General features: G+C 46.1%; 1 protein-coding gene across 4 annotated transcripts in view; it reads left to right on the top strand.

The window, feature by feature from the left end:
- TIAM1 (TIAM Rac1 associated GEF 1) overlaps window positions 1-23162 on the top strand; it is a 407741-nt gene that overhangs the window by 87758 nt on the left and 296821 nt on the right. For 3 of the 4 annotated variants that reach the window (XM_028166880.2, XM_057545319.1, XM_057545314.1), the window contains exon 2: window positions 9597-9649. The exons of the other annotated variant lie outside the window; for it this stretch is intronic. The gene's annotated coding sequence lies outside the window, so the exon portion shown is untranslated. The remainder of the gene's footprint in view (window positions 1-9596; window positions 9650-23162) is intronic. 4 annotated transcript variants of the gene reach the window in all.

Here is a 23162-nt window from a genome sequence, read left to right as displayed (position 1 = left end):
TGAATTGAATACTCCAGAGGACTCTACTTAAAACTAGCTTCTATGTTGTAATGTTGAGGGAAAAAAGCAAGATGCTGGGATATGCCTAGGATGCCACTTTTGCTAAAAGTAAGTAAACAAATGGGCGCTAACCTCTGGGGAGTGAAAATGAGGGTAGTAATGACTTGAAGAGAAAACTTTCCACCTATTAAATTTATATGTTTCTGTATTGTTTATTTTTTTCTTTTTAATTATAAGCATGTAATAAAGCAAATCCAGACTAAACAGAAAGCCTGGCTATATTTTAATAGGGCTCATCTGGGTATGGGCAATAACCTTTCTATTGTCTTCTTAAGATAGTTTGCCATTTACCCAATGTAAAGTTTACATGTGTCTAGTTTATAAGTTGTAACTTAGTAATTTTAGATACAATTAATGTTGGTTGCTAGAAAATCATAATGGCAGACATATTCAAACTTGCTCAGTATGGGCAGAAATTTAAACTTAAACTTCACTGTGAATTCTCCCTTCACCTTATTATTATTTTTACCAATTTTTTTTTTTTTCTTTGCTGCGCCACATGACACGTGGGATCTTATTTCCCTGACCAGGGACTGAACCCATGTCCCCTGCATTGGAAGCGCAGAGTCTTAACCCACTGGACCGCCAGGGAAGTCCCTACCAATTATTTCTTAATGAGGTTGATCATCTACTCGTATGCATGGCCCAAGCTGGTCATTTTTCAGGACTTCCAACAGAGATTCTAAAACTTCCTGGAGGTATTCTGCGAGCTGACTTGGGGCCATTATGTTTTCCCAGTTCTCCTTGACTGTGGTGCTCTCAGCTGCCTTGGACATGGAGAGTCACTCGATTTCACTGGCTTTCCCAGACCAGCATCTTGTTCTCTGATACCAGCCATCCTGCCTTCCCACCTCTTTCCCCTTAAATGAACTTCTTTCCTGTACGTGGCAGTTCATGTCCTCTGTCTTCATCTTTAGGGCATCCTCTGGTGTTCCTGATCTCGAATTAGGAAAAATAAATTGAGTCCCATTCCCTGTGGCTCCAAGCACTTGAAAAGGCAGGGAATGTGTGGATTATTGTACAAGAAATAGATCAGTGTGTAATAGCCTAAAATGGAAAAAGAAATGTGACTGCTTATTCAGGCATTTGCAAAATGATGCAGGCTGCCTCCCCCAACTGTCTTTTATAAAAACAATTTCCAGAAATGTGTGGACTAGATAAATGATATGTTACTGATACAAAGCACAACTGTGATTATACTAGCAGAGGATTATGTTTCCTCTGTTTTACAGTCTGTGTGAATTTCTTTCAAGTTATTAGGTTGAACTGCATGAATTGCCAAATTGAGCTACCAAAAGGGCAGTTCCATCCAATTCAACCTAAGAGAGCTTATTTGCTGAGTTGTAAGACGTGGGAAATATGTGTCTGCATAAGGAAAGAACATGAGATGGATGTGCTTTAAGGAAACTGGGCATCCTTTTTTTATTTGAACCTGTCTCTAATGGTTAGTATTCACTTAGTTGACACTTTGTTGTTGCCTCACTAGCTTTCAGAAAGTATATAGAGCAAAATTGGTTGCCTAGCAACATGTTCCAGCCCAGGAGGGTTGGAGAATGGGTCAGTGATGAACAATTATGTACAATCAAGTTTAAAAATGCATAGCAGCCTGCTACATCCATGCTCTGACCACCAGGAAGCATCAGCATTCTGCTGGCTTGGGTTTATGGCTGTTGTATGTGAATTTATTGCAGTTGTGGTCTGGATTTCATGGTTGCAATTCAGAAAAATTTTGCACTGGACCAAAGTAGGCTTCTGGGCCCCTCTGTACATTGGTCCATTTTGCAGAAGCATCTGACACCCATCATTTGGTTGGCTGCCTATCTGGACACTCATCCCTTTGAAAAGTGAAAAGAGAAAATGAAGAATTTGCTTAATTGTGATTGTTTTCATCCCAGCAAATTGGCCTCTATTAGTGAATCTGTAATTTGCCAAAGAACAAGTACACACAAAATGAGTGACAACGGTCCCCTTAGTCAACCCAAATCATTTTTTCAAGAATTACGAATGCTGGGCAGACGTTCTCTCTGAAATGGCCCAAGCCCTTAATCGTTTCCCCTCCTTCCGTTCCAGCAAAACAGAAGACACATTTTGCATCATCCCGTCCTTACTTAATCTTTCTGTCAGCACACGTATCAATGGTGTAAATCCTGAAAGCAGCAGGAAAGCTAGGAGGCATTTTTATAACGCTGGCAAAGCTAATAAAGCACATTTCATTGTTAAGAATCATTGAGTTTAATTGGCAAATCAATTTTTAGGCCCTTTCCATTTGTATTTTGTTTAATCAACAAAAATAAATCGCCGTGCCAACCTTGAAAGCTCCAAGTTGGAGAACAGTGGCAAATATTTCGTTCGTCCTGCCAAAAGTGCTTTCCAACAGAAATGTCTTAATTGAAGATGATTTATATGCAGAAGCGTTTTATCATTTGTCTGAAGAAGGAAAAAGCTGTGTAAGCAAGTAGTATGCAGTCGTTTTTGGCATTGTTTTTGACATTTATCTACACTCTATCCTTCAGATGTTTATAGAAAAGCGACCTTCCCTAGCCCTTCTTGCTAATGATTCAGGCTCCGTGTCCTGATGTAGCTGTCAATTAGCCCCTGTAACCTTTGGTGAGAGGTCTTTGCTGAGGAGGACTTCCAACTAGGCTTTCCCCCCTTTTCTGCAGGGTTTTACTAACCCTGAATCCTGATCTCTGGGCCTTTGGTGGAAAATGGCTGACATCTTAGTGCTGGAAGATGGGCATCCTGAGCGGGCCTGGGAAAAGTGGGCTGCTGTCTTGCTTTTTTGGTAGGAAAACCTCAGTAGCCATGCTGACCGTAGCGTTTTGGCTTTTTCTGCCTTCTTTACACTCCAGGGAGGGGGGAGAGATGACAAGAAGTACCATTTATGTGATGCCTACATAGTGTGTTCTCATTTCTTTTTTTAAGAACAAGTTCCCTGCTGTCTCTTTTTTTTTTTAATTAATTAATTAATTTATTTTTATTTTTGGCTGTGTTGGGTCTTCGTTTCTGTGCGAGGGCTTTCTCTAGTTGCGGCAAGTGGGGGCCACTCTTCATCGCGGTGCGCGGGCCTCTCACTGTCGCGGCCTCTCTTGTTGCGGAGCACAGGCTCCAGACGCGCAGGCTCAGTAGTTGTGGCTCACGGGCCTAGTCGCTCCGTGGCATGTGGGATCTTCCGGGATCAGGGCTCGAACCCATGTGCCCTGCATTGGCAGGCAGATTCTCAACCACTGCGCCACCAGGGAAGCCCCCCTCATTTCTCATGACAGCCCTGAGAGGTGAGGAAGCTAAACCCCACGTGTCTGGTGAGGAAGCTGAGGCCCAGAGAACACCGGTAACAGTTTGTACGTGGAGTGGCTGCCATTGGCATCCTGTTCCATTTGTCTCCAGTCATCTTCCCATGTCACTGGTGCTGGGAAGTAGCAAAGACCCCCCCCCCCCGCCCCGCCCCAGTACCCCAGCTTCACTGAACCACGTTTCCCCTCGCAGGGCTCCTGGGGCACAGGTACCGTAGCGTGATAGTGGCTGGCGCTCTGCAGGCTCTTGTTGTGTGCCTGGCATGTTTCCAGGAGCTTCGTGTGTGCTCTTAATTCGTGTAAACTTCATTCTCCTCTTAGCTACTTCCATCCTCATCTTACAGATGAGGAAACTGAGGCACAGAGTAGTTGGTGGACTGGTCCAAGGTCACACGGCGAATGGTTGGGGACCATCTGAATCCAGGTCATCTGCCCCAGCATCTGTGATCTTAGGGGTTTGCCTTCCACGGCATGTACCCTTGTTTGTTTGTCCTTCCTCTTGCCTCCTAAGCAGCGGGGAAGATGATGAAGCAAGAGGAAGGGAAAACAGTACAGTTTTATGGGCAGTGGAGGCCATTGATTTACTTGCCTCAATTTTGGGCTCATTCATTGATCTTCAGCTGTACTGGGATGCCCTTCCTGCTGCCATCTCTCCACTTCCCATTGGTTCTCGTGCCTCTGCGAAAGCTCCGTCTTCCACGGGGCCCTTTCAGATTAACTAAACAACTGGGAGGCCAGTTGTTTTCCAGGGGTCACCAGGAAACCCACAGTGTGAGCTGCACATTACTCAAGGCGCAAAAAAAAGGAACCTCAATAAACCCAGAACCAAACTCAGCAACTTCTAAACAACTCCCTGTAAGTAACCAGTTCTAGGAAGCTGATGGGATGGTAAAAATCTAGCAACTACCTGAAATTCCGCACATTCTTTGGGAATTTACTAGGGCCCCACTCTCAGCACCTTCAGGTACCAGGGATCAAGTGATCCTCAGATCAAGTGAGGAACGAGGGAGAATTTTCACGTTCCCTTGGGGTGGGAAGGCCTACAGCAGGTCAGATCATTAATATAATGCTGAGGGTAATGCCCACAGAGGACAATTTCTGATGCCACGCCCTGTTCAAAGCATTTTGCATATATGAATCATGAGCTGGATGCTGTTATTATCTCCATTTTACAGATGAGAAAATCCGCTGTGTGACATGTGCACGTATATTGTAATTTTAGGAACGCTAAAATACAAAACACATCTCAGAATCAAGGATGTATGTGGTACGTGGCTTGTGGGCTGGTGGTGCCAGTGTGTGGCTCTCTTCAGAGCACAGCTGCCTCCTTATGAGATGGGCCTTGGCGACTAGCTGAAATGTGCAGGGCAGTGCCACGGCCGGCATTTATTGAGTTATTACTGTATGCCAGACACTAGTCTAAGAAGTTGACATGAATTTTTAAAATCCTCACAAAAGGATAGGTACTATGATTATGACTGTACCTGATTTATAGATGAGGAAACTGAGTCAGTGGGGTAATCTAACTTGCCCAAGGCCACCCAGGCAGTACGTGACAGGGCCAAGTGTCAGCTAAGGCCATCTGGCTCCGGGCTCTGCCTCTGAGCTAAGGCCCCTGGTATAGCCGGGAAAGGGACAGTGGCACAGGGGACGGACGTATACAGGCTCTGTATGGGATGGAGGTTCTGGTTCCTCTCGGGTGCCCTTGCCCCGGTGGTTCGTCGCTCCCTTTTGGCATCCATCCTGGTGTGGAACTGGAGGTTGATTTTTTTTTTTAAATTTATTTGTTTTATTTATTTATTTTCGGCTGCATTGGATCTTCTTTGCGGTGCGCGGGCTTCTCATTGCGGTGGCTTCTCGTTGCAGAGCACGGGCTATACGCACGCAGGCTTCAGCAATTGTGGCTCGTGGGCCCTAGAGCGCAGGCTCAGTAGCTGTGGTGCACGGGCTTAGTTGCTCCGTGGCATGTGGGATCTTCCCGGACCAGGGCCCGAACCCGTGTCCCCTGCACTGGCAGGCGGATTCTTAACCACTGCGCCACCAGGGAAGGTTGATTTTATCAGTCTTTTGTAGGCTTCTGTTTGTACCTGAGATCACCCCACAGCGAAGGAAGTAGAGAAGAGCTCTGACGTGAATCCTAAAACATACCTGGGAAGGCATTTACTGGGTCTTAGAGGCATTTTCTCATTGACCCACACAACGATCCTATGAAGTTCGTACTGAATGGTAAAGGGGGAAACTGTATGTAGCCCACAGAGAGTGATCCACATATTCTCGGTCACACAGCAGGTGAGGGGCGGAGCTGGGCTCAGGCCACGTACACACGTGTCTGTAAGGTAAGGGCTGACTCCGCAGTGGGGATCACCCCTGCCTCCAGATGGGGCCCCCGCCAGCAGCTCTGGGGCATTTCCTGTTTGGTCAGCTCTGCTAGTCTGCTGCTTTCCCTCCTCCTGCTTTGCTGCCTTCCACACTCTCTCTTGCCTCCATGCTCCAAGCTTTTCAGAACAACAGGATGAGATTCTCCTTAGCCCGGAACTGTTTTTGCTATTGCTTGTGCATCCGAGCACCTGCTGAGCCGATGAGCTTTCGAAATGTCACTTGACTGTTGAGAGGGAGCCGTGAGTGATGAGCCATGAGTGTTTTGCGGGAACATACCATCGCAGCTGCCTCCTGGGGGCGGGTGGTGGTGGGCCGAGCGGAGGCCGTGGTTCCTCCTGCAGCCCAGCCCCTCAGAGAGGGCAGGAGGCTGTGTTCCCGCTCCTGCAGCTGGCATGGGGTCCCCACTGTCAGCCTGGTCATTTTTCTTCTCCTGGGCACACGGTGACTGTTTCGGCTATGTTTCTCTTTTTTTTTTAAATTTATTCATTTATTTTTGGCCGCGTTGGGTCTCCCTTGCTGCGCGCGGGCTTTCTCTAGTTGCAGCGAGCGGGGGCTACTCTTCATTGCGGTGCGCGGGCTTCTCATTGCGGTGGCTTCTCTTGTTGCGGAGCATGGGCTTTAGGCACGCAGGCTTCAGTAGTTGTGGCACGTGGGCTCAGTAGTTGTGGCTCGCGTGCTCTAGAGCGCGGGCTCAGTAGCTGTGGTGCACGGGCTTAGTTGCTCCGTGGCATGTGGGATCTTCCCGGACCAGGGCTCGAACCCGTGTTCCCTGCATTGGCAGGCAGATTCTTATCCACTGCGCCACCAGGGAAGTCCCCTGTGCTGTGTTGCTCTTGCAGTGCTGGCTCTCCATTTCTGGGTTAACTTTTGAGAATACAATTAAATTTTTGACCTTTTTTTTTCTGGATTTCTCTTTTCAGAAAAATGCACATGTATACAAAGTTCCGTATATCAATCCTGGATTTTCATGGGAAGCCTTACCCTCAGGGCCTCCTTGAACACATCTCGTTCCCCATACACATACCAGGAAATCTAGCTTAAAAATTGGGTCCCCTACCAACCACCACCAATTGAGGGTAAATATGGAAAATTAAAATTTTGATTCTCTGCCCCTGTTCTTTTTCCATTGCTGTCAGTCAGAAGCTGGGCAGGAAAGTATGTGGCACCAAGAGGTGACAGAAGAAAGTTTAATAAAGGTGTGTCATGGGGTTGAGAAACAGAAAGGGGGAGTGAGGTACACTGGGGCGATAGGAGGAAGCCCCTCTGACTTAGTCCATTCAGACTGTTATAATAGAATAAATGCTGTAAATTTCTCATAGTTCTGGAGGCTGGGAAGTCCAAGATCAAGGCACTGGAGGATTCGGTGTCTGGTGAGGGCCTGCTTCTTGGTTTATAGATGACTGTCACATGACAGAAGTGGGGAGGGAGCTCTCTGGGGTCTCTTTCATAAGGGCGCTAATCCCACTTATGAGTTCTCCACCCTCATGACCTAATCAACTCCCAAAGGCCTCACCTCCTATTACCATCACATTGGGGATTAGGTTTCAACGTATGAATTTTGAGGGGATATAGTCTATGGCAGCCTCTAACCCCTAGAAGTAAGGATAGAGGGAGAGGATCACCTGAGAGAAACTGTGACCTGTGATGGAGAGACCCCCAGGTGACCCTGCAGGGAGGAAGCAGGGGGATGCTTGCTCCTTCCTTCCTTCCCCTCCTCCTACTCTCCTGGCTTCTACTGGTACCTAAGGGGCCAGAGGGCAAGGGAGCCTGCTTGAGGAAGGTCATAGAGGTCAGCCTCCCAGGGCACAGGTCCCAGTGGAAGAAGATGAGAAGTAATCTAAAGGGCAACCAGAGAATATTTAGTACATCGCCCTTTAGATTCTTAAATAACTTTTATCCTGTAGATGGTACTTTTAAGAGCGCAGGAAGCACCTCTGTCATCTGTAAATGCTCTCCCTGGGGATTGGGCATCATGGGAAATTGCTTAGCTTGTGCTATGGAAGTTTTGTAATCCTGTTAGTGATTGGAAACTTCCTGTTCTTTTCAGATGCTTTTAAATCCAGTCTTTTACTTTTTTTTCTATTTTATTTGTATGCCTGTTATTATAAGGTCACTTTAAAAGGCTTCATTATACCTCATGATGATGAACCAGTCTGCTTGAGTATTACAGGGGATTGTATATAAATCTCTCATGTGGCATTGTGTTCAAAGGTAGTTTCCCCCTATCTTATGATAGCTTGATGTTTAGAAATGAGCATTTCTGGATTTTGGAAACAGAGAAATTATGTCGGGAAGCACTTGAGGAATTAAAAAGTGTTAATGCAGTGCAAGGTTTTACGAGGCAGCGGGGGGTAACTGACGTCACCAAGTTTGGATCTGGGAGTCTGGGATCTGTTGCTGGCAGCAGCTCATACTTGCTCTGTGACTTTGGACACCACCTCTAGACATTTCTATTTGTAAGGTGGAGTTAACATTACAAAGACTCTCTCCTTAAGCAGACTTTAGTCAGGTTCCTCTGAGTCCTGTTTCGTCTAGATCTGGACCTTGGCCCCTGTCCTGTCTTTGGCCTGCCTAGCCCGGTTTTAGCAAGAATCCTGCTAAGTCAGTTCAGAGAGAATCACCCACTCTTGATATGTGATCACCCTCGATATCTGATCACCCTAGGCTACCTTCAGCAAAAATCCCATTGCTTGTTTGTTTAATAAGAATCTCCCTACCCTGCTGTCTCCTCTGAGTAATTTTCTGTCCACTGACTGCCTCACGCTGATTGCTGTAAATCCTCAGGTGTCTTTGCTGTATTCAGAGTTGAGCCCCATCTCCTATTTTGCAATAGCCCTAAAAAAAAGTCTTTCTTACCATTTTAATAAGCATCGGAATAATTTTTTCTTTAACTTTACCCACCAGAAAACCTTGGAATTGTTCAGGATCCTCAAGGACCTCTGATCCAACCTCACCCAATGTCGAGAGTGATGTGGAGCTCACTGTGAGGGGTCTAGTACCTCAGGGCAGCAAATGAGGACCCCATTCACTCCCTTGGGGGCTGGTTCTCATTGTCGAGCTCTGCCTCCGTTTCAAGCTCAAAATCTGCCTTCACTTATACTCACTGATCTCAATTCTGCCTTTCCTCAAAACCTGTTCTTCCTTTAATTGAGTAATTTAGCTTCTTAAATTGTAGCCATCTTAATGAAGATAATTTTAAGCTGTGTCTTTTCTTTTTTTTAAAATTCATTTACTTATTTTATATTTATTTTTGGCTGTGTTGGGTCTTCATTACCGCACACAGGCTTTCTCTAGTTGCGGTGAGCGGGCTTCTCATTGCAGTGGCTTCTAGTGGAGCACAGGCTCTAGGCACGCGGGCTTCAGTGGTCGTGGCACACGGGCTTCAATAGTTGTGGCACGTGGGCTCAGTAGTTGTGTGGCTCACGGGCCTAGTTGCTCTGAGGCATGTGGGATCTTCTCGGACCAGGACTCGAACCCGTGTCCCCTGCATTGGCAGGCGGATTCTTAACCACTGCACCACCAGAGAAGCCCCTAAGCTGTGTCTTTATTGCCCTTCTTGCTTTCTTTAACAGGACTCTGAGCCTGGTTGAACCTGTGTTTCCCACTCTGGGAAGATGCATAAGGGTGATGTCTTGGAGGTCTTCTCTCTGTGGACCGTGTCTTTATTTCATAAACTCTTGGGTTGCCCTGTTCTTCTGCGTCTAATTCTAAGTCCTTTGTTTCTTTCCTCTTTTAGCTCTTGCTGATGCCTTGTTTGATACAAGTTTATAAATGATGTGCTTCTTTTCCTTTCATGAAGTAAAGTGCATGGGATTTGTGAAAGCTGTTTACCACTTAGAAGTCTTTTTTTTTTTTAATTTTCAGGTTGATGGCTATTTTCCAGATGTTAACATTATCAGAAGCCTGACCTCCACATGGTATGTATGCTCTGAAGGACCTTTTAGGTCCATCAAGGGTATATAAATACATTAACTTTTTAATTTACCTGTTTATCATTTAGCCCTAAATCTGTCCTTGGTGTTTGTTGAGTTTCACCCCCTATTCTTTCACCTCATTCATGGGTATATTTGAAAAGGAGTGACTTCTACAGGATCAAAACAACCAAAGTTATTTTCTTGAAGAAAGAATTTTAGGATGAGGATTTAAAAAGAAAATCAGATTTACTTGTAAATATTTCAATATGACTCTGAAAAGGTAAGGATTCATTTTGTTAAAACATCAACAGAATACTATTATCACACATAAAAAATGAACAATAATTCATTTCTTAATATCACTGAATATTCATGTTCTGATTTCTGATTGTCTAAGAAATATTTTTTCACAGTTAGTTAAAAATACCTCAGGGTAATCAAAGGATTTAAACCAAGTCCACACATTGCATTTGGTTGCTATGTCTCTTAAGTCTCTTTTATTTATTTCATAACTTTGTTTATTTTATTTTATTTTTACTTTTGGCTGCATTGGGTCTTCTTTGCTGCACGTGGGCTTTCTCTAGTTGCAGCGGGCGGGGGCTACTCTTTGTTGCGGTGCGCGGACTTCTCATTGCGGTGGCTTCTCTTGTTGCAGAGCACGGGCTCTAGGCGCATGGGCTTCAGTAGTTGTGGCACGTGGACGCAGTAATTGTGGCTCACGGGCTCTAGAGCTCAGGCTCAGTAGTTGTGGCGCACGGGCTTAGTTGCTCCGTGGCATGTGAGATCTTCCCGGACCAGGACTTGAACCCGTGTCCCCTGCATTGGCAGGTGGATTCTTAACCACTGAGCCACCAGGGAAGCCCCTAAGTCTCTTTTAATACACAGGTTTCCTGTCCCTCTCTTGTTCTTTTTTTTTTTTAATTAAAAAAAATTCTAAAAATTTTAAAAAATGGCATATTTTTTAACTTATTTATTTAAAAAAATCTTAAATTTAGTTTTGGCTGTGCCACAGGGCATGCGAGATCTTCCCTGACCAGGGATTGAACCCGTGCCCCCTGCATTGGGAGCGCGAAGTCTTAACCGCTGGACCACCAGGGAAGTCCTCTTGTTCTGTCTTGTGATATATTTGGTCAAGAAGCTGGATCTTTTGGATATTTTGAATCTCTTGGATCGGGATCTGTGTGTTTCCCCACAATGTAGATTTTGTTGCCAACATTCTGGTGTTGTCATTTAACGTGGGTTTTTTTTTTTATAATAAAGGTTTTAAAAAAAGTTTTATTTATTTTTGGCTGCATTGGGTCTTCGTTGCCGTGCGCGGGCTTCTCATTGCAGTGGCTCCTCTTGTTGTGGAGCATGGGCTTTAGGTGCGCGGGCTCAGTAGTTGTGGCACACGGGCCCTAGAGCGCGCGGGCTTCAGTAGTTGTGGGGCGTGAGCTTAGTAGTTGTGGCGCACGGGCTTAGCTGCTCTGCGGCATGTGGGATCTTCCGGGACCAGGGATCGAACCCATGTCCCCTGCATTGGCAGGCGGATTCTTAACCACTGCACCACCAGGGGAGTCCTAATGTGTTTCATTGTCCCCAAAATGTCCTATAAACTAAAGTCTTGATCAGATTTAGGTTCAAATTTGGGGGCAAGAATATTTCATACATGATAGTGTAACTTTCATCAGGTGACATATTCTGGGTGTCACCCAGTTCAGAAGACCAGCCACATGGTAAAGTAGAAGCTGTTTCTGTGAGGGAGAAACACATGTGGCTTGAGAACAAAGGTTGCTGAGAGCTAATTCCTACCTCACGTATCTAGACTTGATTTTCGTCTTAGAAGAATACTCTTGGGTATGAAGGGCTATGCTCCATGTCTTGGTGGGTAGTTTCAGATCTACCAGCTCTCTTTGCTTATTCCTGCCGTTTCTTACAAGAGTGTGCTAAGTGTGCTCGGCCTCACCCCTCCTTCCTAGCACGCTGTGGGCTAGAACGGGGGTAGGCGAATTACAGCCCACGGTTCTGTTTTTATAAATAAAGTTTTATTGGAACACAGCTACACCTGTTTTTTTACGTATTGTCGGTGGTTGCTTTAGTGCTACAATAGCAGAGTTGAGCAATGGCCTGAACAAAGCCTGAAATATTTACTATTTGGCCATTTACAAAAAGAAAGTTTGCTGACCTCTGGGCTGGAAGGTAAGCAGAAGATGAATAAGGCTTTAGCATATGGAGCAAACAAAAATATTTTCTCATCACTGAAATGCCACTCAGCCTTAGTACCTGTGAATGTGAAATTCTGTGGCTCACAAATTGTGCCTTAAATCATTAAGATAATTTTGTTTTTCTTTGTTCATTTTTCTACCCATTAGATGACATCATCCTTCTACTTGCCTGGAAATATAATTCAACATGGGTGGGTTCACATTTAATAATGGTGACATTTTACTAGGCAGATAATTGACTGTTAGTAATCAGATTCAGCATTTGAGTCCTGACTTGCTATACCCTCTTCCTTAGATAGTATAAAGCTTTCTCTTCCACCAGTGTGCTCCTGTGTGGTTTGTTTTGCCTTTGTATGATGAAGAATTCTCCATCCTTTCAATGAATGTCTCATGCTAAGGGTTTTCAAAATAAGTAGACTTGCATTTTTGTCTCCTAAATGGAACTCAGCTAATTTTATCTAAACTATTCCTTTTGTCTTTTGTCTATATTGTATGCTACATTATTATGGATGTCTTTGGAATTTTTCGTGTAAAAAAAAAAAGTTGAAATAGAGTTAAAATATACAGGACTTTTTTTTTCTTAATTGCATCTTAATGTACTAAAAACCAGAGTGTAATTATTAAAAATGATAGAAGGAAAGAGTTAAAACAATAAAATTGCTTAGCAAAGCTCCTGTTTCATAATGCATTCGGAAATAATTGGTATCATAATGTGTAATTCACAATCTTTCTTTGAAGTATGAAGCTTAAGCTTGGGTGGGCAGGGGACCTCTTAGGACGTGGTGATGTCTGAATTAGTTCCTACAGTAGCACTTCTGAATCTGTACACAGATTGTAGCATCTTGCTACCTGCCTTGTGTTTTTTTTTTGTTTTTTGTTTCTTTGTGATAGAGAGAGATACTTCCTAGAGGAAGGGCTAGGACAGAGGGTCCTCTAATGCTTTACCAGACACCTACTACTGCCCTGTTGATTAGGGAAGGGAGGAGAAGAGAAACTCCGTAATATAGGCTGTGGCTTTAGCTCAGGCCACAGGGTAGTTTCCTGGGGAGTTGATGTAGACCAAGTAGAGGACCTTTTTTGCCCAGGTGTCAGGTAAGCCTGGGCCTTATGCTTCAAACAGGCTGAGAAGCCTCCTTGGCTTATTTTCTAGACCCATCCCCTCATCTGGCCCCGAGGATCTTATTGCTGAGATGGCCAGAGTTGATGAATCCAAGAAGAAGCACCATCAGGAGAAAGAGGGAAAGGGATTGGAGTCCCAGGCTTGGAGTCTGAGCCTCAGTTTCCCTATGGCCCGGGCATTTGGCTCCCCGAGCATTGGGAGACAAGAACACACAAGGACTCAGATAAGGAGAGAACATTCCAGGCAGACCTGAGCTTTTATTCGCTACTCCTTTGGTTCAAGCATTCCTTGCCCAGGACCTGCCATATCCAGGCTTCTTCTCAGAGCAGTGGTGGTGCTGGTGGTGGTGGTGGTGGTGGTGGTGCTGATGGTGCTGGTGGTGATGGGGGTGCTGGTGATGCGGGTGGTGGTGGTGCTGGTGGTGATGGGGGTGCTGGTGGTGATGGTGGTGGTGGTGATGGGAGTGCTGGTGGTGGTGGTGGTGGTGGTGCTGGTGGTGATGGGGGTGCTGGTGGTGCTGGTGGTGCTGGTGGTGGTGGTGGTGGTGGTGCTGATGGTGCTGGTGGTGATGGGGGTGATGGTGGTGCTGGTGATGGTGATGGTGATGCGGGTGCTGGTGGTGCTGGTGATGGTGGTGATGGGAGTGCTGGTGGTGGTGGTGGTGGTGATGGGGGTGCTGGTGGTGGTGGTGGTGGTGATGGGGGTGCTGGTGGTGGTGCTGATGGTGCTGGTGGTGATGGGGGTGATGGTGGTGCTGCTGGTGGTGATGGTGATGCGGGTGCTGGTGGTGCTGGTGATGGGAGGAGTGCCGTTCACCACACCTGGTGCTGGGTTCCTGAGCCCCAGCCTGCTGGGGGAAGGTAGCTCTGTAAAGGGGTTGAGGTCAAGACAGTCACACCAGAGCTTATCTTGTGAAAGAGTTGTACTGGGGGTGGCAGGCTGGGGAGGCAGCACTGCGCAGTATACTTATTTGAAGAAGACCACTGCTGTTCAGAAATTTGGGGCCTCTTTTCTGGAAATAGCTTTTAGAGTCTGGGGTATATTCTTTGGAATATCTTCCGTCAATGGCCAATATTTCTCTTTTTGGATGGCTTTGATCTTTCAGTAAAATTTTTTTAAAAAATTCTTTTTCTTGTTTTAATTTTTTTTTCGGTAAAATTCAAATGTCGCCTTCCCAGACAAGCCTCCCTGAGAACTGAATATGAAGTAGCAGCCCCTCCACACACACTCTCCCCACCCCCTCATCACCTGCTGTGTTCATCGCCCGTCCTTCCCAAGGTCACCAGTGGCCCATGACCTCAATCAGGGGCTGCCACGGCTCTCATTTAGAGACAAGTCTGCCACACAGGGTGAGTTCTTCAGTTGGATAGTGTCTTAAAAATAGTTTTCCAAGGTGACTACATTGAGGGAATAATTGAGATTCAGAAATATGTGTTCTGATCTATCTTGGTGACCAAACCAAACCAAACCAAGACAGTCTCCTTATCAAATCTCGTGTGTTGGCATGGTCTGCAGCGTGGAGGCTCAGGTAGGGTGCAGGGTGTCTATCTAACCGTGGTTTTAGACCTTAGTAGCCCCTCCTCTCTCCACCGGGCCCCCAGCACAGTTTCACTTGGGTAACAAGGAGATTCACCCCGATCAGAGTCTCTCTCCCTCAGAGCTGCCGACGCTTTGGGCTGGATACTTCCCTGTGGTGCGGGCTGTCCTGAGCTTTGTGGGATGTTTAGCAGCAACCTGGGCCTCTGCCCACTAGATGCCAGTACCCTGCCCCACCTGTGACAACCGAAGTGCCTCCAGACATTGCCAGATGGCCCCGGGGAAGTGGAGTAAAGTTGCCCTGGTTGAGAACCACTGGTCTAGTGATACGCTGTCATACCCAAGACTCTACCATTAACCTTTTACACCATCCTTTATCATTTATCCGTTAGCGTGGATCAAATTTGCTAATGTGTAAGAAAGTACTTTGAAACAATAGCATGTTGTTCAAATTTGGATTATGTTGATGACTGAAGTTTTGTTTTGTAACCTACATTCGTGGTTACAGTTTCTTTGTCACCATTGTCCCTAGTTTTTCCCTTTGTCATTTATGAAATATTCTCCTCCACTCCCGATCTGTTTTCCCTCACCCAACCAAGGAGGATGTCGTCCTTTGCTAATGCATTGTGTGAGTTTGATACCAAAGATCACAGTCTTGGCTGGAAGAAATCTTGAAGGATCTTTAGGCAATAAATGTCCAATGAATGTCAACGTCATCATTATCATTTTGTCCATTCCCACTGAAGAAACTAAGGCCCAAGGAGGGACAGGGCTTCACCTAAGTTGTGGTTACCAGCAGAGCCATGACTGTATGGGTGTTTCTGGGGAATTTTCTTACACTTTTGTTTTCTGTGCGGTTAATGCTGTGATTGGCAGAGTTCTCGGAGGGGGCTCTTACCTCTCCCGTGAGCTCCTTGCTGGAGCCTGAACATTAAGTGTCCCTGTCCTAGGCTTGCCAGAGGACTTGCTAACAAAAAGTTTTCAAAAAGGATGATCAGGGAAGAAATTAGGGGAGTCCGAGAAAGGGAGGGACAGAGGAGTGCTTTGAGGAGACATTTAATGAAAATGGGGAAACTGCGTGAGACAAACAATGCAAAGGAAATAAGAAGAGGAGGAAAGGGGAACCTCTGATAAAGGAACTAAGGAGTTCAATCAACCAAATGCAGTGTGTGGATTTTGTTTAGATGTTGATTTGAATGGACCAACTCTGTGTGTGTGTGTGTGTGTGTCTGTGTGTGTGTGTGTGTGTGTGTGTGTGTTGAAACAGGATTGAATAGTTGAATTGGATTATGGGTCCATGGGGATTATGTCCTCACACAACTTTCCATAGTAAAAAGTTAAAAAGAAATGGAAAGCTGATCAATTTCGGTAAATTATAAACTTCTTTGCAATGACAAAAAATATAAATAGTGTGAGACATTTGTTAATTTGTAAGTCTTACCTTAAAGAGGCTCTTCCGAGCCTAGCCAATGCTCTCCAGTTTTCCTGGCAAGGTCCCTTTGCCCTGGGTGACAGGCACATGTGGAACTCGAGCTGGAGGAAGCTTGTCCTCACCAGGTGGGCAGGGAGGCTGCCTTTCCAGTGTCCCCTGCCCGCCCCCCCCGATCCGCATGCCAGCAGAGAGCCTGCAGTGTCCCTGGGGAGTTGTGGTGCCCCCTGGGAAAGAAACACGAGGGTCTTCCTCCCTGACCATCCCTGTGTCTTTCTGCTCCCTCCCAGAAATGGTCTGTGGGACCAACTTATTTTTTTCCACATATATTTTATAATTTAAATATTATGTAAGTAATATATGCTCTTTGTAAAAACCATGCACAATAAAAATGAAAGTTCCTGTCCTTCTCTCTTTCCCCTCCCATTGATTTCATTGCCTTTTCCAGAAATACATAAATATCTATAATAAAGTGATGAGTATCTTTTTAGGTCTTTTTTGGTTATTACCAGCATGTCAGAGTTTTATTTTCTTTCTTTAATTTTTAATGATGCAAAAAAATTTTTTAAGCAGTCACAGAAAATTGGGAGTATAGCCCCAAAGAATTTTCTTTTCCTCCACCCCAATCCCCAGTCAAATTTTGCCTATTGTTCTCATCATGTCCTTATAAGTGAAAGGATCTAGTTCGAATGAGATGTTGCATTTAGTTGTCATGTCTCTGAGCACCTGTTATGAGCTATGCCTTGTTCTAAACCCTAGGAATGTATCAGCAAAAAATACAGACGATAATCTGTCTTTGTGGAGCTTGCATTCTAGTAGGGGAGACAGAAAAACAATAAATGTAACAAATACTAAATCTTGTAGAATGGTATGAGATAAATGCTATAGATCAGGACTCCCCAACACTCGGGCCATGGACCGGTACTGGGGCCTGTTAGGAACGGGGCCGCACAGCAGGAGGTGAGTGGCGGACCAGCGAGCGAAGCTTCATCTGCAGCTCAGATGTCAGACAGGAAGACTCAGACAAGCAGAGTCAGACAGGAAGTGGCAAAGAGGATCAACAAAATCATAGTCCAAAATCTCACTCATGAGGACAAGAGAGAACTTCAGTGGGGAATGTCAAGAAATATAAGAAAAGGTGGAACCTAGAAAAAGTCATCAGATGAAAGAGCAGTAGTAGAATGAAGACATTTCCATGAGTTAAAAAGGAATCAGCCCGAAGCAGGGGGTGGTGGAGAATTAACTGGCCTACAGAGACTGAAAGACCTGGCCCACCGGCCTCCTTGCTCACACACACCGGGATGCACCCTCCTCAAAGGCTTGGCACTGGCTTATTATCTCTTCCCGCGCGTTCTTCCTTGATATCCGATATCCATACTTGCTTTCAGTGTTCGTCCAAACGCCCTTTCTCATCAGGAGGGTCCTGAGCAATGTTTTTAAAATGGCACCCCAGTGACCTTGTGCCCTGCTATGCTTTTTTTTTTTTTTTTAATAAATTTATTTATTTATTTGTTTATTTTTGGCTGTGTTGGGTCTTCGTTTCTGTGCGAGGGCTTTCTCTAGTTGCGGCGAGTGGGGGCCACTCTTCATCGCGGTGCGCGGGCCTCTCACTATCGCGGCCTCTCTTGTTGCAGAGCACAGGCTCCAGACGCGCAGGCTCAGTAGTTGTGGCTCACGGGCCCAGTTGCTCCGCGGCATGTGGGATCTTCCCAGGCCAGGGCTCGAACCCGTGTCCCCTGCATTGGCAGGCAGACTCTCAACCACTGCGCCACCAGGGAAGCCCTGCTATGCTTTTATCTACAGCAGCGGTCCCCAACCTCTTTGGCACCAGGGACCAGTTTTGTGGAAGACAGTTTTTCCACAGACCAGGGAGGGTGGGGGGACGATATGGTCCAGGCGGTGATGCGAGTGATGGACACACGTCCACACGTGACCTCTCTACTGAGCTTCAGCCCAGTCACTCCAGTTTCTGGGGGATTCACAACAAATAACCACAAACTTAGGGTCTTAAAACAACGCACGTGGACTTCCCTGGTGGCGCAGTGGTTAGGAATCCACCTGCCAATGCAGGGGACACGGGTTCAAGCCCTGGTCCAGGAAGGTTCCACATGCCGCAGAGCAACTAAGCCCACGCGCCACAACTACTGAGCCTGCGCTCTAGAGCCCGCGAGGCACAACTACTGGTGCCCGCGTGCCTAAAGCCCATGCTCCACAGCAAGAGACGCCACTGCAATGAGAAGCCCGTGCACCACAACAAAGAGTAGCCCCAGCTCTCCGCAACTAGAGAAAAGCCCGCGCGCAGCAACAAAGACCCAATGCAGCCAAAAATAAATAAATAAATAAATTTATTAAAAACAAAAAAACCCCACATGCTTATGATCTCACAGTCCTGTGAGTCAGGAGTCTGGGTGCCCTTGAGTGGGTCTTACAAGGCTATAATCAAGGTGTTGGCCAGGCTGCATTCTCATCTGGAGGCTGGTCTAGGGAAGAAACTGCCTCCATGCTCATTCATGTGGTACCAGAATTCATTTCCTTTCAGCTGTGGGCTGGAGAGGCCTGGATTTCTACTGACTGTCAGCTGGAGGTCACTCAGCTCCCAGGGGCCACCCGCAGTTCGTGCCACACGGCCCCGTCCACAGGCAGTTCACAGCCTGGCAGTTTGCTTTTCAAAGGCCCAGCCTGCTAAGGTGGACTCTTACATAATGAAATGTCATCAGTGGAGTGACATCTCATCACCTTTGCTGTATTCCATTGGTCAAAGTCAAGTCACAGGTCCCGCCCACATTCAAGGAGAGGGGCTTGTGCAAAGATGAGGATGCTTGAGTCATCTGAGGGTGTGCCCTCCATAGCATGGCTTACTGATCTGGGAAATTCACCTTGAAACCAGAACTCACCATTTTCCCTCTTCCAACTTCCTGGTATCTGTTTAGTGTTATCACTAGTCTTCCAGCCACCAGATTTTCAGTGTGAGTGTTAACATTGACACCTCTTTTTCTTTGTTATTTTCATTTCACTTATTTCACCTTATTTCATGTTTCACCTTTCACTTTTTAAGTCCTCTCCCATTTTCTTTGAAGTGTCCTTGAAATCTATCTTCCTAAACACTGACTTGCATCTCTATCTCTCTCTGTCTCTGTCACACACACACACACACACACACACACACACACACACACACACTCTGGTATTGCATCTCCTCTAGAGTCTGATGTTAGCCTAATTGTCCAACCTTTTCCCAATTAGCAGGTTGCTTCGCTATTTTGTTTTCATCCTGTTGGTTCAGAGCGTGTCTGTCCCTCCAGGAATGTCGTCAGCACCCCTCTTCCATTCTTTTGCAGCAGATTCCACCTCACCCCCTGCCCCCCAGCCCCGAGCCCCCTTGATCACTCCTTTCTCTGAGCCCCACTTAACGCCTGGTGCTTTCCACCCTGGCTTCGTGTTTTAATCATCAAGGTCACTTGAGTTGGATTACTCAACCATGTATAGACTTGGCCAAGTTCCCTCTTCACAGAACATATATATTTTTTATTAAAGCAATGTCGGGTGAATTATCTGAATTTAAAAATGCATGAGAAAAATATGATCTATTAAATCAAGCATGCGGTCTGTTTGGCAGTCTGAATCACCCAGCCCGCCTGTCCCTTTGGCTGGCTCTGCCTGGGGTTGGGAACCCCAGATATCAGCAGGCGTGATGGATGGGCAGCGCCAGGACGCCTGTGGCCCAGCTGACTGGCTGTGCCTGCTGCTTGAGGCCTGATTTATGTTCACCTCGGAGCTACAGATCACCCCATGGTATAACACAGATGACAAGGCATGTCTTAGCTTGTGGGGCCTCAGCCCTATCCATCTTGTGTGAACTTTTTTCCCTCTTAAATTCTCAGTTTGGCTTCTTAGCTTAATTGGCTTCTGGATGGATTCGGTGCTCTTTAGTGATGTCTGAGGCCCACAAGGACTGTTTTGATGGACTCTCCAAGAGGGAAAGGTGATCGTCTCCCTCTTGGCCCCTCTGTGGGTCAACACTGCTCTTTGCTGGGTCTTTTGGTTGCATGCTGTGTGCTCTGCACTTTCGTACATCCTGGGAAGCAAGATGCATTGGTTCTGCCTTGAGGAAACTTAGATCTGGGTGGGAAGCAGGGCACCCGTGAGAAAAAGCAGCCCTTCTTAACAGCAGAACTAGAGGTAGAAGCTGTGGTTATATAGGACCAAGGAAACATGTTGGAGAAGTATCTTGGACTTGCTTCTCTGGAATAGGAGAGAGGCTCTGTTGCTTGTGATGGGGAAGGTGGGAGGGGCCCCTTTGAAAGGAGCTGGTTTGGGAGGATTCCAGTTCTTTTGGTGGGATATAGAGTTGGCTTTATATTCTGGGAGGGAGGGAGTTGAGTCCTGCCTCTGTCTAATAACAGCCAGTGGGCGAAGGGGCAGCTGTGCTCCCCATGGGCCAGGGCGTCCTGCCTTCTATAGCTGCATCCTCCACGGGTAGCTCCTTCCACCATCCCGTAGATTCTTCACGGAGGGAAGAGGCCGGGCGTGTGGTTGCTGCCTGATACCAGACTGGTTGACCAGCGAGAGTCCCCAGGCCCCGTGCACTTTCCTTCTTTTTTACAGCCTGCCAGATATTTGCTTTTCTGCCTAATCCAATTATGCCAAGGTGTGGGCATTTTTTGCTTAGTCTTGGTCAATTGGCAGGGAACTCTCCTGGTGCTGCTTTATATAGCAGATTGCCCCGATGCCAAACACAGTCCTACCCAAGAAAGAAAAGGGACTTTTGTTGTGACACCTGCCAGGAAGTGTTCTCTGTGGAAGTAGCTGGTATTTTTCTGTGGAAACTTTGTGGAGGGAACTAGCAGTTATTAAAAAGGAAAACAAAACAACAGCTACTATTTTTTTCAAGCACCTACTGTGTCCGGCATTGGACTAAGTCCTTAACGTCCATTGCTTCATTGACTCTCGGAACAGTCTGAATAGGTGGATACTGTTGATGGATGTGCTCTTGTAGATGGGGAGACTGAGGCTGGGAGAGATCAAGTACCTTGATCACAGGGCTCTTCAGGAGTGAAAGTCAGGAGACTTAACTGTGTAGAGCTGGACTCTGACCCAAAGGACTCATGCCAGAATTTAGGTATCTGCCAGCCTGTCTTGTAGAGGTTGTCTGTGCCTCTGGTAGCTGTCACGGTTCTGAATGTGGATTCCTGAGCCACAGGGAAGTTGTAGCCTGAGGTCACAGGTGGAGTTGAGAGTGAGTGTTTGCAAAACACCTCCATAGCTGGCCCCTGGTTTGGGGCTTCTCCACTTTGTACTTCTCACTTAGATTCTGTCCTTGAATCTTGGCCAGTGTAGATGTCTTAAGAGTGACCAGTGTTTCTCGTGTGTTGGGGCCGGTTATGCCTGAGTGTTGTGTTGCTTAATCTTACATATCAACTTGACTGGGCTACCTGGTGCCCAGATATTTGGTTCAAATGTTTTTCTGAGTGTTTCTCTGAGGATGTTTTTAAATCGACTGAGTAAAGCAGATTGCTCCACGTAACATGGGTCCAATCAGCTAAAGACCTAAATAGACCAAAAATCTGACCCTCTCCCCAAACAGGGAGAATTCCTCCTGCCTGACTTCACCATCAAGCTGGGACATTAGTCTTTTTTCCTGCCTTTGGCCTTGGAAGGGAACTATACCCTCAGCTCTCTTGGGTCTTCAGCTTGCCAACTGCAGAGCTTGCATTTGTCAGCTTTTGTAATTGTGTGAACCAATTCCTCATAAAGAATCTCTCTTTCTCTCTCTCTCTCTCTCTATATATATATATATATATTTTTTTTTTTCTTCTTCCTGTGTCTCTAGAGAGCCCTGACTAGCACAAGCACTCATCCTGGGTCACTGCCCATCTCCATATTTCTCAGGTCAGCAGTCATCCAGCTACTGTTCCTATAGACGCTGCAGGGAAGCATCTGAGCCACAGTCTTTTTACTTCCATTTGGTTTCCTTCATCCTTTATCTCTGAACTCACAGCTCAATTTTTAACGCAGAGAGCTCCTTCTTACATTCTTCCTCCTTTTCCAATTATTTTTCAGTGACTTTAGTGAGGAAAAATTCTTCCCCCTTTCTCTACTTTCTCCATTTTCTCTGCCGTTTTTCAATCGTTTTCTCTTCTTTCTTCTATTCCCCTTGCTTTTCTTTCTTACTCTTATCCTATTTAGAATCCAAAATAGCCCGAATAATTGTGGTTCGTAAGGTTCAAGGTAGTATTGGTATCTTTAGTTTTAACATGAAATTCTTAATAATAAGCAAGACCACTGGTCTCAAGCCCACTCCAGAATTTCCAAGAATGTCTCCAGCCACCCTGTTTTCTTCTGATTAAATCTACTTTTCTTTCTTTTTTTTAAAAAAATTTCTTTATTTGTTTGTTTGGTTGCGCTGGGTCTTAGTTGTGGCAGGCGGGCCCCTTAGTTGCGGCTCACGGGCCCCTTAGTTGCAGCAGGCAGGCTCCTTAGTTGTGGCATGCGAACTCTTAGTTGTGGCATGCATGTGGGATCTAGTTCCCTGAACCCGGGCTCCCTGCATTGGGAGTGCGGAGTCTTATCCACTGCGCCACCAGGGAAGTCCCTAAATCTGCTTTTCTTTAAGCATGAGCTTTTATGCTGAATAAATTGCTTCCTTTTGAACTTAACTGTTTTGCTTTAATTTTACAGCAAGATTGGCAAGTTTTCTGTTTTTAGCATTTGTTCTCATTGAAGACGTGCAGCACACCGATTGCATTTGGATTGAAAAGGCCTTGTGGACTAGCTGAGGGTGCCCGGGCTGCCGCCTTGGGGCCTATCATTGTAATGGGAAGTCTTCTGTGTCTCATGGCCTGATTGTGGTGAATGACTACCTCCCATTGGTATGTTGGAGATGCTCTGTATTTCTTTTCTGTTTCCTTTACCTTCTCTGCATCTTTCTCATTCATACCTCATCGTTCCCTGGTCTTCACTCAGTGATACCCAGAAACTTGCCCTTGATCGTGCAGTCCTTGTGCACCATGAAAACCAGTGTGTAAGCCTCCATTGGAGGCCCAGTGAGCTCTCCAAAAGTGAGCGTCAGTGAATCGTAGCACAGGACAGAAGGAATGGTGCATGTTGCCTCTGCCCTTGGAATGGGAGTCTGGGTCACGAGGCGTGGTATAGCCAGAATTCACATACTGGTCTTCAGTAGATAACAGCACAAGAGGTTGCTTATACTTTTCAGCTGCAGAAATTTCG

This window comes from Balaenoptera acutorostrata, chromosome 4, assembly GCF_949987535.1.
Source record: "Balaenoptera acutorostrata chromosome 4, mBalAcu1.1, whole genome shotgun sequence".
In the NCBI taxonomy this organism is placed as follows: Eukaryota; Metazoa; Chordata; class Mammalia; order Artiodactyla; family Balaenopteridae; genus Balaenoptera; species Balaenoptera acutorostrata.
The sequence above is the reverse complement of the archived record's forward strand: the minus strand, read 5'-3'. Positions and strand labels throughout refer to the sequence as shown.